Source organism: Somniosus microcephalus, chromosome 1 (assembly GCF_052327205.1).
Source record: "Somniosus microcephalus isolate GS21.2 chromosome 1, FLI_Smic_1.0, whole genome shotgun sequence".
NCBI lineage: Eukaryota > Metazoa > Chordata > Chondrichthyes > Squaliformes > Somniosidae > Somniosus > Somniosus microcephalus.
In genome coordinates, this window is record NC_140987.1 from 254,709,253 (window position 1) to 254,723,886 (window position 14,634).

Here is a 14,634-nt window from a genome sequence, read left to right on the forward strand (position 1 = left end):
CAGTCTCGTTCCAAACTGACAGTACTTTGCTAGCTTACGCAATTCCATTAAATATTCAGCATTGCTTTCATCCTTCAGCTGCCTTCTGCTGTAAAATTTAAATCGTTCCGCTAGCATCAGCGGCGTGGGGTTTAGATGATTTTTCAGGACAGTAACAATCTCCTCGAACGTCTTATCCGTCGGTTCATCTGGTGATAAAAGGTGTTTCAATTGCCCGTATGTCTTCGCACCCATTAAGTTTAATAATGTTAGTGCTTTCTCTTCATCTGGGATTTTATTTGCTTTACAATAATTTTGTATGCGTTCTACATACATGGCCCAATCTTCGATGTCGCTATCAAAGGTATTAATGTTCCCATGTTTAGGCATCGTTGCAATTTAATTTATTTTTATTTTTATCCAAGATGGCGGCTTCCCGCTCTTGTCTTCGTCCTCCGCCTACAAAATGGCGGTTTGCCCGCGCTTGGCGGTCTTCACCCGTCCCCCGACGCTGTCTCCGCTTCACCGCGGCTCTCGCGCCTTCAGTTGCCCCAGACGCTGCGCCTTTTTAGCCCGAATGCGGCCCGGCCCTTATCACCAGCCGCGAGATGTCCCCGCGCTGCGCCTTTCGGCCCGAATGCGGCCCGGCCCTTATCTCCGGCCGCGATCGATCTCACCGCCCTTATTCCTCCGTCTTCCCTCCCTGTCTGTACAGCCAACGCGGCCGACTTTCTGGTCACATCGCTGCCCGGCTTACCCACCACCGAGGTAGAAAGAAGATAGCTGACAGCCGCTGATGGAGGCTTCGAGTTCAGGATGTCTTCTGCACTCTGGTTTCTCGATGTCTGCCGCGCGACGTGTCTTCCAGCAGGGTGATGAGGGTGGAAGCCTCTCTTCGACGTCCGTTCTGTGGACGAAGCCGCCGTGGATATAAACTGCCGCAGGGTAAGAATCGGACTCGTCGCCACTGTTAAGTCTGTGTGTTCTAGTTGTAATTACTAACACAGACTACAAGATTAAAGTTCAACAGGTCTTTACTGGTTGGAGGTCAGGACTACTACTAAATACAATATTACTACACAGTGCTTATATACCGGTGGTCACCACCGGTATTACGTATACAGCAGCCAGAGAAAGTAGTGCATCTCTTAAGGTGGAACAGGCTTAAGTTCTCTTAAGGTGGAACAGGTTACATACACCACAGGGATGTTGGCCTGAGCAAGAACACTGATGTTGGTGCGCCTATTCTGCCAATGGATTTGCAGGATCTTGCGGAGGCAGCATTGGTGGTACCTCTCCAGTGCTTTGAGGTGCCTGCTGTACATGGTCCATGTCTCTGAGGCATACAGCAGGGCGGTTATCACTGCTGCTCTGTAGACCATGAGCTTAGTGCCGGGTTTGAGGTCCTGGTCTTCAAACACTCTCTTCCTCAGGCGACCGAAGGCTGCACTGGCACACTGAAGGCGGTGTTGGACTTCGTCGTCGACGTCTGCCCTTGTTGACAGTAAGCTCCCAAGGTATGGAAAGTGGTCCACGTTGTCCAAGGCCTTTTTGTGTATTTTGATAATCGGGGGGCAGTACTGTGTGGCGGGGGCAGGTTGGTAGGTTTGGCTTACGGATGTTTAGTATAAGGCCCATGCTCTCGTACGCTTCGGTGAAGGTGTTGACAATGGTTTGGAGTTCGACCTCTGAGTGAGCGCAGATGCAAGCGTTGTCTGCATACTGTAATTCGACGACAGAGAATGGGACGACCTTGGATCTGGACTGGAGGCGACGGAGATTGAACAGTTTCCCGTTTGTTCTTGTAAATTAGCTCCACTCCAGCGGGGAGCTTACTGAGGGCGAGATGGAGCATTGCAGCAAGGAAGATTGAGAAGAGCATTGGTGCGATGACACAGCTTTGCTTGACCCCGGTTCGTACGTGAATTGGGTCTGTGGTGGAACCGTTGGTCAGGATCACGGCTTGCATGTCGTCGTGAAGCAGGCGGAGGATGGTGACAAACTTTTGAGGGCAGCTGAATTTGAGGAGGACACTCCATAATCCCTCACGGTTGACAGTGTTGAGGGCCTGTAAAATAGCAGATAACTGAGGGGTGGCAGTTAGATGTGACACTTTCAGACATTCAATACCAATTCTGGCCTCTTGCGTATCCTCGACACCATCCAGGACTGCTTTGTCCTGGATGGTGTCGAGCTTCTTGAGTCTTGTTGGAGCTGCAGTAGAAAGTTCGCTTCCCATTCATTAATAACGTAGGTGCTTGTCAAAAACTTTTCTGAAGCATTAGAAGAGTCTGACTGTAGTGCTTGATGGCTCAATAGGCTGCTGTGTATAAAGGAGGATTCATCCAGGTCTCTCTTCCACTTCCATTCACCCCACAAATCTACTGGCATTCTTTAAGAAAGAAACTAAATAAGTGGATGAGGGCAGTTTAGTGGATATAATTAACTTGGATTTTTAGAAAACGTTTGACAAAGTTCTGCTTCTAAGGTTCTTAAAGAATATGGTTGGGGTTTAGGAGACAGCTGTGGCTCAGTGGGTAGCACTCTCGTCTCTGAGTCAGAAGGTTCAAGTCCCACTCCAGAGATTGTCTTCCTTCCTTCCTTCCTTCATTCCTTCCTCTTCTGCACTTGTCAGCTGACATTTAAAATGAATGGGGGTGGGGTGGGGGAACAAGGACTGGCACAGACACAGCAGAAATCCCATGCCTAACCCCGCAGTTTCCAAAACAAACCACTGAATATTTGTCATGGGGTAGAGTTTCTTCAGGTACAGGATTAATCTTAGACCGTTACAAGATACCACTTCCAGTCTTCGAAAGCAGTAGAAGTAATAGGAGCAAGAGGGAAATAGCTGGGGAAAAAACACCCTCATGAATTTTTTAAGAATCGAAAGATAAAAGGCCTTTGCAAAAGAAGTCTCCCGATTAACATTATCACTCACACTGGAAATCCTACAAATATTCAATGACATGCAACCAGTGGTATAATGTTTGTCATAAATCTCATCATCGAGAAACTACCTATGAAATAACGCTGGACGGCCAGCTGGTGGCGCCGTCCAAGGAGTATAAATACTCGGGTGTTGGCCCCAGCTTGCCAGGGACATTTTGTAAAGACAGGAACTAGTGAAGTACAACTAGACCGCCATGTTCTGAAACAAGTTGATTAAAGCCTTGCTTTATGCTCAAACCAAGTGCGTAGTGAGTTTTATTACGTCACTGTCTATAGCACCGAATAGGTCCGAATAACCATGTCAATAATCCCAATGACATCAGATGATGAATTGGGCAATAATGGCTAACCTAAATGATGGTTGTCCTGCTTGATCTCTTGTAGGGCAAGACCCAACGCTACATTTCCCTACATTAAAACAGGTCCTGAGGTCATGAAAGATGCTACATGTCAGAGGTGCCGTTTTTCGGATGAGACATTAAACCGAGGACCTGTCTGCCCTCTCAGGTGGACGTAAAAGATCCCATGGCACTATTTTGAAGAAGAGCAGGGGAGTTATCCCTGGTGCCCTGGGCCAATATTTATCCCTCAACCAACATAACAAAAACAGATTATCTGGTCATTGTCACATTGCTGTTTGTGGGAGCTTGCTGTGTGCAAATTGGCTGCCACATTTCCTACATTACAGCAGTGAGTCCACTTCAAAAGTACTTCATTGGCTGTAAAGCGCTTTGAGAGTTCCAGTGGTCGTGAAAGGCGCTATATAAATTCAAGTCTTTCTTTCTATATAAATGCAAGTCTATCTTCCAAAATGCCATCATAAATGTGCAGAACAGATAACAGTGCCAAACTGTTTCCTTTCCCACATATGGTTCAATAATTTTTAAAAAGGAAGCCACTCTGTAAAATAGACAGTGTTAAACATGATGGCCCCAAATTTCCCGCACTCCCAGCATAAGTCACCAGCACAAATCCCACGCTGGCCTCCTCACTGAGATTTCGTCCATTCAAACCCTATGTCCTTTGGTTTTGTCTGCTTCTTTTACTCCACAATTGATGACAGAGCTTTCAACCAACTCATCTCTACTCTGGAGCTCTTTCAACAACAAACTTGCATTTATATAGCACCTTTAATGTAGGAGCGTTATCAGACAAAAATTTGACACTGAGTCACATGAAGAGATATTAGGACAGGTGACAAAAAGCTTGGTAAAAGAGGTAGGATTTAAGGAGCGTCTTTTAAGGAGGAGAGAGAGAGAGGCGGAGAGGTTTAGGGAGGGAATTCCAGGGCCTCGGGCCTAGGCTATCAATGGTGGAGCGATGAAAATCAGGGATGCGCAAAAGGCCAGAATTAGGGGAGCGCCGAGATATCGGAGAGTTGTAGGGCTTGTCATGAACTCGTCAACCGAATTAGGGAAGTAACTAACTATAGGTATAACTTACAATAAGACAACGGGGCAGTAATTCGGGTCGGGGGCTTGCCGCGTGTGCAAGCCCCCGATGTGCACTTACCCGGCGCGCCGACATCTGAAATCTGGCCCGCAGTGGATTTCCTGTCAGTGGCCAGGTTCTGATCTCGGCGCGCTGTGCTAACCTGACCCAGCGGCGTAGTTAGTGCGATGTGCCGGCTGGGATCAGGTGAGCACTGTTCAGCCAATCAGGGGAGGGGAAACTTCATTCATAAGTTTGATAGTAAAGACTGTCAAACTCATGAAAAGTACTGCACCCCAAAACACTACTTAAACTTTAAATAAAATTTTAAAAAGCATCCCAATAATTAAATTAACTATGAATAACTTTAAAAAACTATTTTAAACAATTAATCAAATTTTTGAAAAAAATAAATTTTTTAAAAATAGGGTCTAAAACTAAACTTACCTTACTGTAGATTCTTTAAAAATAATAAACCTGTGGAAAAAAAATTCTAAATTGTACTAAAAGACCACTTACCTTTAAAACTAAGTACTTACGTGTGGTTTTTCAATGCATAAAAACTGGAGGCCTTTACACATGCGCAAATCTGTAAAAATACAGGAAATCCAAGTCGCACGCGCTGCCCGATACCGCGCATGCGTTCAGCCTCTTAACCCCTTGGGTCAGAGGACAGGAAATGCCGGTTTTCAGCGCATGCGCTGTGCATGCTGAAAACCGGCATTCCTCCTGGCACACGCGTGAGTACACCATCCTTACTCACGCGTTGTGACAGGAATTACTGGGCCAACATGTTGAAACTTCTCCATGACCCACTGAGATAAATAAACAAAAGCTCAGGATATTGATGTAACATTATAGCCTACATTATTCAACCCTGAGCAGTTACATTCCACAGATGACATTCCCATGACTGCAGCCCGACTTGAGCGAGTGTCATTTGATCGTCTATACTTATGTTTGTAACATTCAAACTCAATCTTAATAGATATTACTAAGTTCCCTTTCAAAGAAAGTAATTTAAAAAAAAATTGTTCCTGGGATGTGGACGTCACTGGCAAGGCCAGCCTTTATTGCTCGTCCCTAATTGCCCTCGAGATTGATGCGACATTAACTAATTTTGATAGGAGTCTCTACCATTCTGTTGGTAGGCAAACTCTTCCAGCTTTGCTTAAGGCATAACAATTTGATACTTTGGTTCTTTTGATCAATACCAAAGAGTTATACAGGTGTACACTATGTTTTCCCTTATAGTCCAACGTCCTCAAGATGCACCCCAGTACTTGGTTCAACTTGCCAGTCTCCCATTGCTTGGAGGTGGCACTCACTGCCACAGCTGCCTCTCTCCGTGAAGAGCGTGTCGCATTCTTGGTGGAATTCCGACCCTCGGCCACTCCTGCTCCCCACCTTTATCACAAGGGCAGTAGGGTGGCCATCTCTGGTTGGATGTGTTCCTGGAGGTTTCATCACATGACTTCCTACCTCCAAACACCAACACCCCCCCACCCCCCCGTCAATGTTCCCTCTAATTTTGTTTGGGCCACGCAGCCCCTTTAACGGCTGTCTTTGGACAGTCCATTGATGAGTGGCCAACCAGATGAGTTTTTTTCAATTTTAAAAGCCAGTGAGCTGGCAGCACGGAACCTCCAGAGCGCTATGTGGCCGTGCAGCTTATAGAGAACATTGCCACCCGCCCTCAAACTTCCACCATCGATCACCTAGAACGTCCATCCCCACGGCGCCCCACTGGAAGGCAGACAGGTTCTTCTTCACCTGATTGGATGATTCTCGACTGTCAGTCAAACCACCTTGTTTACTCCTCATCTCCAATATTTTTATAACTAGTAAATAAAAGTGTTCAAAGAAAAGAAACAAAAAACAATTATTTTTATGCCCCAAAGATTTTTCTGCCATTTTGCTTACAGCGGTGCCCTGGAGATTAATCCTTAATTCCTGGAGACTCCAGGGCAATCCTGGAGGGTTGGCAACCCTAGTGGGGCAGTGAAGTTTGCTACCAGTTTCTTTAGACCGACTGCTGTCCTTGTTATCCAGGTCGCCTGCCTCCTCCATTGCTAACATTGCCCCTTTAAGCAGCGGATGGTTTTATATTGTGCTGCTGTTCCAAGTCTCTGCCTCTTTAGATTCTCTCCAGCATGTGTATTTAAAAGTCCATTATTGTTAAATTTGTTTTTAAAGAGTTGCTATCTTTTATGATGTTAATCGATTCAAGGAGGTAGATAAAAAAGGTTCTACTATAAATATATCTGATTGCTTGATTGTTTATTATTTAATAAATTAAATTCACATTTTAAAATTTAAGGTCTCACTGTTGTAATGTAGGAAACACAACAGCCAATTTGCGCATAGCAAGCTCCCACAAACAGCAATGTGATAACGACCTGATAATCTGTTTTAGTGATGTTGGCCAGGACTCCAGGGAGAACTTCCCTGCTCCTCTTCAAAATTCTTATACGTCCACCTGAGAAGGCAGACAGGGCATCGGTTTAAGGTCTCATCTGAAAGATGGCACCTTCGACAGTGCAGCACTCCCTCAGTACTAGATTTTTGTGCTCAAGTCCCTGGAGTGGGATTTGAACCACACAACCTTCTGACTCAGGGGCGAGAGTGCTACCCACTGAGCCACAGCTGACATACATTCAAATGACGAACCAGATTGAGCAGTACAGTGTCCTCCATGAAAAGGGAGTAAAAAAGAAATTACATTTCCTGGCTAGGGTGCAGCCATGTTCCATGGGGTACAGAAACACCTCTTATTTTTCCAGCATTTCTTGTAGACATTAGGTAACCAGAACAGAGTTATTGCCACTGCACCAGGAATGAGTTACTGTCCAGCTTTAACAAGCTGAAGAAAGAAAGCCGCTCGCTAACTTTGAAGTGACATTTCTGTGTATACCCTCCATCCCCCATTTCATCCTGCCCTTTCAGTTAACTGCTCTTTTGTAATTGTCCATTTGTAATATTTCGCTGATTCTATAATACAACACAGGAGGCCATTCCGCCCATCGTGCCTGTGCCAGCTCTTTGAAAGAGCTATTCAATTAGTTCCACTCACCTGCCTTCTTCCCCGTGGCCCTGCTTCTGTCCTGTATGGTTCTGTAAGTTATTGGGGGGGGGGCAGAAATTTGATAACGCAAAATGGCGATTGCGAATCGACAGCCTGTTTTACACTCCGCTTGATTTTCTGTCGCCTGTTTTGCACTACCCACCAAGACTAATTTCACCCCCAATATCTCAAAACTGCCAGGACATCTACATGGCTATTGTCACTGGGCAGTATTGGGCAGTACGGCACTGGATGTGGGGGGCGGGAGGGAGTAGTTATATGGTGAGGCCTACCACTGACTCACTGCCCAGACCTAAATTTCCCTTCAAAAAAGTACCGCATTGGCTGTAAAGCAATTTGGGACGTCCTGAGGTGGTGAAAGGCGCTAAAAAATGCAAGTTCTTTTCTTTGTGAATAAGATAAGCTAACCATTACTGAACAAACATTAAGTGAAGCTTACTTTAGCTACAGCAGGAACATATGTTGCTATGGTTATTGGTTGAACATTGTGTAAATTCCGCGCTTCAATAATACACGGACTTCGGGAGAACAGTTTAACAGGTACTTTACTGAACAAGAGGCAGCTTGAAACTGAAACTACAGAAGCCTGCTAGGGCCTTTTATACAGGGGTGGTCACTGCCGGTACTGCAGTCTAAGACCAGTTATTCCCTTAAAGGTACATACACAACAATTCCTCCCCTTTTAGATAAACAGTACATAACATTCATTTAACAACTAAATAATAACTAATTACAATTACAATTTTCTCAGTAATATATACATCAACTGAAATAGTCATTTATAAGTTCAGCCTTTGAGGAGGCTTCCTGATCCGGACTGGATAGCGCCTTTCACGAGTATCCTGTTCTGGCGGTGGAGTCAATTCTGGCTCATAGTCATTGGTTGGTTCGTCAGCTTCCAATACCCCTGCTTCTGAGGTAGACGCAATCTGTACTTCGGGCTCATTACCAGGTGCACATGCTTGTGGTACAGGTTTGGCTTGTTCCTGTGACTCTAGAATCTGGTCAGCATGGCGTCTCACGATGCTCTCTCCAACGTCCACTGTGTACATTAGTGGTCCCTGCTGTGTGCATATCGTGCCTGGCTGCCATTTTTCTGTTCGGTAATCGCGGGCCAAGACTGCTTGCCCTATCTTGAAGCTCCTGGTTGGCTTCTCATTTATGTGCTGGAACTGCTTATCCTCAACATCTCGTCTTATGTTTGGTTTGAGCAAATCCAAGCGACATCTTAGTCTCCGGTTGAAAAACAGTACGGCTGGAGTTTGGTTGGTTACTGCATGTGTCGCATTCCGGTAAGCAAACAGGAAGTTATCCACCTTGTGTTGCAGTGGTATGTCGTCATTATACATTGCCTTTATGGCCTTTTTAAAGGTCTGAACAAACTTCTCAGCCAATCCATTTGTGGCTGGATGATATGGGGCAGATGTGTAATGTTTCACCCCATTATTCTTCAGGAACCTCCGGAAATCCTCAGACACAAACTGTGGGCCATTGTCGGAACAGATCTGTTCTGGCAACCCATTCCTGGCGAAGATGGTCCTTAGGACTGCAATAGTTTTCTCCGTGGTGGTGGAGGACATTTTAATGACCTCTGGCCATTTCGAATGGGCGTCCACAGCGATTAGAAACATTGAGTCCATAGATGGACCAGCGAAATGGAGATGAGGGCCACTCCCATGGATGTAGCGGGGCCTGTGGTGGAGCGTTTTGGACCTTCTGGCATCCTGTGCATCTCTTGGTCATATCCTCGATTTCTTTATCGATTCCCGGCCACCACACAAACGCCCTGGCTAGGCTCTTCATTTTTACCCCTCCCAGATGACCCTCGTGAAGCTCATTGAGTACTCTATCTCTCAACTTGGGTGGAATTACCACTCGGGATCCACACATCAAGGTTCCCCGGCACACTGACAGCTGTTCCCTCCTTGGCGAGAATGCTGGCAACAGTGAGTCGCCATATGCTGGCCATCCCTTCACCGTCAAATCATAGACCCGAGAGAGTGTCGGGTCATTTCGGGTTTCCTTCTCAATACTTGCATTTGTAACAGGCAAACATTCGACTATGGTCGCATGGAATATCTCCACCGGGTCCACTGCAGGTGCTTCTTCCCCGTAGGCAATGGTAGGTGCGACAGCCCATCAGCGTTTCCATGTTGTTTCGTACCTTTGTACTCTATGTCATACTGATGTGCCCCTAGAAAAAGTGACCATCTTTGCAGCCGTTGCGCCGTCATCACCGGAACGCCCTTCTTTGGGTTAAAAATTGAGACCAGGGGTTGATGATCAGTCAGTAGGGTGAATTTCTGCCCGTGCAGATAGTGATTGAACTTCTTCACCCCCCACACCAGGCTGAGGGCCTCCCTGTCAATCTGGGCGTAGTTACGCTCAGCTGAGGTTAGCAAGCGCGATGCAAAGGCTATTGGCCTCTCTGAACCGTCACGGAATTTGTGTGACAGCGCCGCTCCAATGCCGTAAGGTGACGCATCACATGCCAACCGAATCGGTAGTGTTGGGTTGTAATGGGCCAATACTTCTTTTGAAGTGATTTGGCATTTACATTCCTGAAAGGCACGCTTACACTCATCACTCCATTTCCATGTTACACCAGTTTGAAGAAGGGCATTCAATGGGTGCAGAATTGTAGATAAATTCGGCAAGAACTTATGGTAGTAGTTCACCAACCCGAGGAACGACCTCAGTTGCGACACATTTTCTGGTGCTGGAGCCTTGACTACAGCCTCAATCTTGTCCGGCGACTTATGCAACCCTTCCTCATCAATCATGTGGCCACAATACGAGATTTGTCTCCTGAAGAACTCGCATTTGGGACGGTTGGCTCGTAGCCCATATTCCTGCAATCTCGTGAGCACCTGTTCCAGGTTGGCAAGGTGTTCATTGTCATTTTCACCCGTAACCAGGATGTCGTCCAAATAACACTGGGTCCCCGGAATCCCTTGCAGGACTTGTTCCATTGCCCTCTGCCACATAGCCGGGGCCGATGCTACCCCAAATACCAGTCGATTGTACTGGTAAAGGCCTTTGTGAGTGTTTATCGTGAGGTATTTCCTAGATGCTTCTTCCACCTCCATTTGTAGATACGCTTGAACCAGGTCAATCTTTGTAAAACGTTTCCCTCCAGATAGTGAGGCGAAAATATCTTCTATCCGCAGAAGCGGATACTGTACTGTGTGCAGGACTGGGTTCACAGTCACCTTGAAGTCCCCACAGATGCGAACCTTCCTTGGCTCCCCAGGCATGCTGCTCAATGCTTTCTTCATTACAGGAACGATGGGTGTGGCCCACTCGCTCCAGTCCACCTTAGACAGCACCCCTGAACGCTCCAGACTCTCCAGTTCAGCTTCCACAGCTGGGCGTATCGCGTATGGCACCGGTCTGGCCTTGAAAAATTTTGGGGTTGCGTTATCCTCAATCTTTATGGTTGCCTTTACTCCTTTTAGAGTCCCAAGTCCTTGTTGGAACACCTCTTCCGCGTCAGATAGAATTTGTGACAGACGTCCAGGTGCGACGTCATCATCTTTTTTGTCAGTCACAGTTAGTGCCAGAATGGAATGCCAATCCAATTGTAGTCTTCGGACCCATTCACGTCCCACTAATGGTGGTCCTCCATCTCGTAGTATATACATGTATAGTTTCTGTGTTTCCTTTCCGTTATATTCAACTGGCACCCTTATTTTTCCTCTGGGGTAGACCTTTTGCCCCGCGTATGTCTTCAATACAATGGACGTGTCCTTTAAGGGTATGTGTGAGAATAGCCGCTCATAGTCTCGTCGATTCATGACAGTTAGGGCTGATCCTGTGTCCAATTCCATCTTCACTGGGGACCCTGCTATCATGAGGGTGACCCAAATGGTTCGGTGATCTTCTTTTGCGATCACGTTGTGTAACTTTAAACAACTTAGTCGCCTGCTCCCGGAGTCCTTATCACTCTCCTGATCTTCTGAACTACTATCTGTCAGTTTCTTTACTTTCCTGTACTGTTCCTTAGTAGTTCTTGTCGTGTTGGTCTTTTTTCCCGACCTGCAAACTCTTGCTATATGTCCCATTTTCCCGCATTGCCTGCATATTTTGTCTTTAAACCAGCAGTCCTTCTGCTCATGGGTTGTTCTGCCGCAGCGATAGCACTTTTCGGCTCCATATGCCATTTCGTTTGCGCTGTATTCTTGTGGTTTCTGTTGTATTTCCGCAGCTCCCTGTGCTGCTGCTTCGTAAGATACTGCCACGCTGAAAGCCTGTTCTAGCGTCAGGTCCTTTTTTGAAAGTAGTCATTTCTGGGTTCCTTCACTCTGGAGCCCGCAGACAAACTTATCCCGTAAGGTGTCTGCCAGTCCTGCTCCGAACTGGCAGTGCTTCGATAACTTGCGTCGTTCCGTAAGATAGTCAGCATTGCTCTCATCTTTGTGGTTCCTTTTATGGAACTTGAATCTTTCTGCTATCAGCAGTGGTGTAGGGCTTAGATGTTCCTGTAAGATATGAACAATCTCCTCAAAACTTTTCTCCATTGGTTTAGCTGGGGTAATTAAATTCCGCAATAGGCCGTATGTATTCGCACCCATCAGATTTAATAATACCGACGCCTTCTTTCCATCAGCCACCTCATTTGCCTTGCAGTACACTTCAATTCTTTCCACATACGTGGTCCAGTCTTCTACCGCGTTGTCAAAAGCAGTGATACTGCCACTTTTCGGCATCTTGGGCGATTTAAAATGGCGCCTCCCGTGCTTTTGCTTCTTCTACCAATGGAATAAAATGGCGCCTCCCGCGCTTTTGCTTCTTCCCCAACGGGATAAAATGGCGCCTCCCGCGCTTTTGCTTTTTCCCCTTACTGCCACGTTGCTCCTAGCGTTCTACGGGGTAATGGCGGTGACCCGCAGCTTCGGTGCGTCTCGCTTTCCTTCCCCCCCGTTTAGTTTCTCTCCGCTGTCCTGTTCTCGAGCACCGACCGCGCCCTGTGCGCTCCACCCTCTCTCTCTTGTTTTCTTTTCCCGGCAACGCTGCGCGGCCCGATTTGTAGAGCTGCTCGATCGAGCTTGAGCCCGCCGCAGTCCGGAAGGGTCAGCGCGCTACCTGCTACCAGCACGATTCGCTGGAACCACAGTCTCTCCCGCAATTCTCCAAACACCGATGGATTCTTTGGGCGGTTGCCCTCGGTCAACGCCCGTTGCTCAGACTACGACCTTCCAGGACCTTCCTTTCAGGCGAGATCCCCGTGAGATGATGCCACACTGCAGGTGAGTTCGAACTTACTCGTCGCCACTGTAAAGTCCGCGCCTCAATAATACACGGACTTCGGGAGAACAGTTTAACAGGTACTTTACTGAACAAGAGGCAGCTTGAAACTGAAACTACAGAAGCCTGCTAGGGCCTTTTATACAGGGGTGGTCACTGCCGGTACTGCAGTCTAAGACCAGTTATTCCCTTAAAGATACATACACAACACATTGTACTCACCTCCTGACTCCCCAAAGCCTTTCCATCATCTACAAAGCACAAGTAAGGAGTGTGATGGAATACTCTCCACTTGCCTGGATGAGTGCAGCTCCAATAACACTCAAGAAGCTCGACACCATCCAGGACAAAGCAGCCCACTTGATTGGTATCTCATCCATCACCTTAAACATTCACTCCCTCCACCATCTCCACACCGTGTGTACCATCACCGGCGCACTGTGGCTGCAGTGTGTACCATCTACAAGACGCACTGCAGCAACTCGCCAAGGCTTCTTCGGCAGCACCTCCCAAACTCGCGACCTCTACCACCTAGAAGGACAAGGGCAGCAGACACATGGGAACACCATCTCCTCCAAGTTCCCCTCCAAGTCGCACACCATTCTGACTTGGAAGTATATTGCCGTTCCTTCATCGTCGCTGGGTCAAAATCCTGGAACTCCCTCCCTAACAACATTGTAGGAGTACCTTCACCACACGGACTGCAGCGGTTCAAGAAGGCGGCTCACCACCACCTTCTCAAGGGCAATTAGGGATGGGCAATAAACGCCCACATCCTGTGAATGAAGAAACAAAAACTTCTTGCTTCCAGTGGAGTTATTAAAAAATTTCTCTGCTGTCTCTTGACCTTTAAATGAGTGGTGTATTATCGTTGGCTTGCAGAAGTCATTTAGCTGGGGTCACCAAAGTATCGCAAATAATCTGCCAGTTAAAAATAATTTTAAAACTAAAATGATTTGAAACAGTGTGGCGGTCCTGCTTTTTTTATGTTGTCCAGGCCACATGTTTAAACGTAGACGGATGGAGCAGACTGTCACACTGTATGCTCCGGTCATTGTACAGTAAAATAAGAAAAATAAGAAAGACTTGCATTTATATAGCGCCTTTCACGACCTCAGGACTTCCCAAAACGCTTTAATGCCAATGAAGTACTTTTTTGAAGTGTCGTCACTTTTGTAATGTCGGGAAATGCGGCAGTCAAGTTGTGCACAGCAAGCTCCCACAAACAGTAATGTGACAATGATCATAGAATCATAGAATGATACAGCACAAAAGAAGGCCATTTGGCCCATCGTGCCTGTGCCGGCTCTTTGGTAGAACTATCCAGCTCAGTAGAGCCCAGTTTCCGCTGATTGTTGTCAGTGAACATTGATATGCTGACAGTCAGTGTGAAATTCTGATGGTTGCCACTTGTGATTAGAGGGTATATGTGCATTTAACCAGCTCTTCGTACATCTGCTCTTTCGAGTAGTAAATGGGTAGAGAGGAAACTCTATGGACTGCCAGTTTAATCAATAAATGGATGGAAGTGGTATTTGTGAACTGCTTATTGATTGTTCTACTCACACCATACATCTTTTAAAGCTGCACTTAACAAATTTTGGTTTGACTGTTAATGGGGATTTCAGTAGTTCCCAGAGTGGGTTTTCCTCCCTGTCCCTACTGGGAGTTTCCCAAACTGCAATTTCAATTAAAAATTATTCAAGCTGTGGCATATTTTTCAAAATTAGTTTGTGGTATCCAGTCCTGTCATTTCACGCATTTCAAATCTTGGTGCTGAAGGTTACTGACTGCCTTTTCACTCTCCATTTTTTGCTGTATCAGAGTTGCTGTTGAGTTTCGGAGCTCAGAGTTTGAACTATCGAGGTCCCTACCATGTTCTCCCACCAGTACATAGAATGTACAGCACAGAAACAGGCCATTTGGCCCAACAGGTCCGT

The 14,634-nt window shown here is 46.5% G+C and overlaps 1 protein-coding gene across 3 annotated transcripts in view; it reads left to right on the forward strand.

Moving 5' to 3' along the window:
- Nucleotides 1-14,634, forward strand: part of LOC147124728 (protein ENTREP2-like) — a 132,310-nt gene that overhangs the window by 81,551 nt on the left and 36,125 nt on the right. The gene's annotated exons all lie outside the window — the stretch shown is intronic.